Genomic DNA, 4,533 nt, shown 5'->3' with positions numbered 1-4,533 from the left:
GTCTACGTTTGGGCGAGGGTCGATCGAACAGATACCTCGGGAGCAGAACGCCAATGCAGATGCTCTCGCCAAGCTCGCCACCTCGGGAGAGACAGAAACCCTGGGGTTGGTGCCAGTTGAGTTCTTGGACAAACCCAGCATAGACGGAGATCGAGCAGATATTGGGATGACTCACATCAGGCCGACCTTGATGACTCCCATTGTTGAGTACCTCGTCGAGGGCAAGTTACCCGAAGGGCGCAACGGCGCACGACGAGTCCTTTATCAAGCTCCGAGGTATACGCTAGTCGAGGGGGTGTTGTACCGACGTGGGCATTCCTTACCCCTCCTCCGGTGCGTTCTTCCAAGTGAAGCGAAGGCCATCCTGCAAGAAGTTCATGACGGATTCTGCGGAGATCACACTGGGGGGCAAAGCCTGGCCTTGAAGATCCTTCGGCAGGGTTATTACTGGCCGACTCTGTCCAAAGACTCGATCTCATATGTAAAAAAGTGCGACAAGTGTCAGTGGTTCGCCGCGGTTGCCCGAGCTCCTCCGACCGAGCTAAAAATGATCTCGTCTCCCTGGCCCTTCGCCATTTGGGGGATAGATCTAATAGGCACCCTGCCCACCGGAAAGGGCGGGGTCCGTTACGCCGTGGTAGCCATTGACTACTTCACCAAGTGGGCCGAAGGAGAGCCGTTGGTGACAATAACATCGAAAAAGGTGCTAGACTTCGTGGTTAAAAGCATCATATGTCGATTTGGCCTACCCAAAAAGATCATCTCCGACAATGGCACTCAATTTGACAGCGACCTGTTCACCGAATTTTGCGAAAGGCACGGAATTGTGAAAAGCTTCTCGTCCGTGGCCTATCCCCAGGCGAACGGCCAGGTCGAGGCTGTCAATAAAACTCTGAAGGCAAGCCTCAAGAAGAGGCTAGATGAGGCAAAGGGGATCTGGCCAGAACAGCTCCCCCAAGTTCTGTGGGCCTATAGGACCTCACATCGGACTCCCACGGGTCACACCCCTTTCTCCCTAACCTTTGGAAGTGAAGCAGTCCTCCCCGTGGAGGTGAAGGTCCTGTCGCACAGGGTCCGGTTCTACGACCAAGACAAGAACCACGAGCTCCTATGCCACTCCTTAGACTTAATGGATGAAAGGCGAGAGGATTCACAACTCCAGCTCGCCCATTATCAACAGAAAATCACTCGCTACTTCAACACTAAGGTCAAAAGACGTGCCTTTAGCATCGGCGATTTGGTCTTGAGGAGATTTTTCCTGGCCGGGAAAGATCCCAAAGATGGGGTTTTGGGACCAAGCTGGGAAGGACCATACCAGGTCATCGAAGTCATCAAAGAGGGAACTTATAAGTTAGCTCGACTTGGTGGAGGGGCGGTCCCGCGGACTTGGAATGCTATCCACCTAAAGAAATATTATCAATGAACATTTGTAAGGCCTAGAAGGTCACCTTCCATGTATAAATAAAAATCAAATGTTTCTCGTTATTTGCAAGTGTAATTTTAAAGTAACAACGAAAGACCCTTTCCCAGTTACTTGGGGGGCATATGGTACCCGGATATATCCAGGTCTCCTTAACGACTTAGGTGTTAATTTTTATCTACGGATAAGAGTTATCACAAACTAAGTCCTATCCTGGTCTTAACCAGGTCATAAAACTTAGAAGTTAACAAAAATTTGTTGACCACGGTTCTTCTTTAAAGAGCCCGGGATACGGATAAAAGTTGACGCGAACTAAGTTTTTTTAAAATAAGTTCCTGGTCTTAACCAGGTCATAAAACTTAGAAGTTAACAAAAATTTGTTGACCGCGGTTCTTCTTTAAAGAGCCCGGGATATGGATAAAAGTTGACGCGAACTAAGTTTTTTCAAAATAAGTTCCTGGTCTTAACCAGGTCATAAAACTTAGAAGTTAACAAAAATTTGTTGACCGCGGTTCTTCTTTAAAGAGCCCGGGATACGGATAAAAGTTGACGCGAACTAAGTTTTTTCAAAATAAGTTCCTGGTCTTAACCAGGTCATAAAACTTAGAAGTTAACAAAAATTTGTTGACCACGGTTCTTCTTTAAAGAGCCCGGGATACGGATAAAAGTTGACGCGAACTAATTTTTTTCAAAATAAGTTCCTGGTCTTAACCAGGTCATAAAACTTAGAAGTTAACAAAAATTTGTTGACCGCGGTTCTTCTTTAAAGAGCCCGGGATACGGATAAAAGTTGACGCGAACTAAGTTTTTTCAAAATAAGTTCCTGGTCTTAACCAGGTCATAGAACTTAGAAGTTAACAAAAATTTGTTGACCGCGGTTCTTCTTTAAAGAGCCCGGGATACGGATAAAAGTTGACGCGAACTAAGTTTTTTCAAAATAAGTTCCTGGTCTTAACCAGGTCATAAAACTTAGAAGTTAACAAAAATTTGTTGACCGCGGTTCTTCTTTAAAGAGCCCGGGATACGGATAAAAGTTGACGCGAACTAAGTTTTTTCAAAATAAGTTCCTGGTCTTAACCAGGTCATAAAACTTAGAAGTTAACAAAAATTTGTTGACCGCGGTTCTTCTTTAAAGAGCCCGGGATACGGATAAAGTTAACTCGAATTAAGTTCATAAAAATAAAGAGATGAATTCTGACCAAATGCATAAAAATATATATGTAAAACTGGCTGAACAAATTGTCTCGAGGCGGAAACGCCTCACATAAAAAGAAAATTACAATAGAAAGAGTTCAAAATACTTAAACAAGAAGTGTCCTAAGCCCCATCAGTTGGCCCTTTGGAGGTCGCGGTCTCATCCTGCTCCGCCGCGGCAGAGGCCTCTCCAGTCTCCGATAGAGGAACCTCCTTATTCAGGCGAGCTTGAAGCTGCGGCAACAAGAATGCCCAGAGGTCCGGCGGCATGAAAGAAAAGTCCGCGTTCGGATTGTGGGACCAACAGTGATAGAACAGGTCTTGTAAGGACTGCTCCGACACGACCCGCTCGTCTTTCAGGGCGGCCTGGGGGGCCTGGGCTTCGGCCTTCGCCGCCTCAAGATCTGTCCGCGATGCGGCCAGGGATTTTTTAAGCTCCTGGTTCTCGGAGCGGATCTTCTCTAGCTCGGACACAGCCAGGGAGTTTTTAAGCTCTAGGTTCTCAGAGCGGATCTTCTCTAGCTCGGCTTTAGAGGCCGCCAGAGCGTCTCTCGCCTCCTGAGACCCCTGGAGGGTGGTCTGGCGATCAGCTTCCAAACCCTCGAGCTGGGCCTTGGTCCTAACAATGCCTCTATAGGCGGCAGCCATGCCCTGCAAGAAAAGAATGATAAATTAGCAAACTGGAAGGAAAAAGGCGGCGTGTGAGTGTTAAAACCTTAAAAGAAGGGGGCACTTTACCGTTAAGGTCATGTCCATCGCAGACTCTATAACTCGGACCGGGCTCGTTGTTTCGATGGCCCGGAGCTCCTTCTCCCTAATATTGTAATAGTGGCTGACGGCGTAGCTAGCCGACTCATACACCGTACCCCGAAATGCTTCGAGCATCTTCTCCAGAGCCCGGGGGTCGACCGGGATACGCACGTCTGGGGCTGCCGCGGCCAGATTCCTGACCTCTATTACCCCGTCCTGGGCGGCCAGTGGAGATCGTTGGGGTGGCGGGTGCATGAGTCCTGTCCTGGCGACAGGGAGGTTCGCCCCCGCGGCCTGGGATGGCGGGGCCTTCTCCTTCTCCTTAGCCGGGGATTTGGTGGAGGCCCTGGCCGAGCTCTTGGACTCGCGAAGCCTCTTTAACCTCGGCCCTGCCGGGGGATTCCCACCGAACACAACGCCCCGCAGACTATTCCCGGGCTGAGACATCTCTTCTGCCAAGAACAAAAAAAAAACATGGTTATTAGCAATCATGCAGAAATAAAGACAAAGGTCCAAAGGCAATAAGAAAGCAAATACTAAGGGAACCCTACCCCCCGAGCTGGAAGAGCCTAGCACGATTATCTCGCGAACTGGCGAAGGTTCTAGGTCCGGTTCTGAATCGGGGCTGGACTCTTCTACGTACTGCCTAATCCCCGGAGCATAGACGCCCCTCTGGAGCGCAGGCCACGTGCGTAAATTGGTCCCGTACTCCTCAAAAATGGCCGACCTAAAGGCTAAGGTATTATCTACTACTACGGTACCCTTAGGCCAACTCTCTTGGTTGTCCAGCACGAGCTGGTCAACGCAGTGGAGCAGGAGTGTGTCCAGGTCCGGATTCCTTGGGTGACGATGGACGAGCTGCCTAGGGTTGAACCTAACCAGCCGGGGGTCTGCAGTGGCCCTATCTACGTTCTTAAATAAGTAAGAGTTACCTTGACCAGAAGGACCCGCGGCTACTCCGGATCGGGCCCTCTCCTCGCTCATCCCCTGGGCGACCTCCAAGGTCCTCTTCCTGTTCCTCACCAGAGGAACTTCCTCACCTTCTTCCTCGCCTTCGTCGTCTGCGACCTCCTCCGCGACGATCGGTCTGTTGTCGCGAGCTGGGGGAGGCCCCCGGGGCCTTTTCAAATTCAAAGTCTGATTTGGGAAAATCAGCTTGCAGAATACCA

Source organism: Humulus lupulus, chromosome 2, assembly GCF_963169125.1.
Source record: "Humulus lupulus chromosome 2, drHumLupu1.1, whole genome shotgun sequence".
Classification (NCBI taxonomy): Eukaryota; Viridiplantae; Streptophyta; class Magnoliopsida; order Rosales; family Cannabaceae; genus Humulus; species Humulus lupulus.
This window is presented reverse-complemented; position numbering follows the sequence as displayed.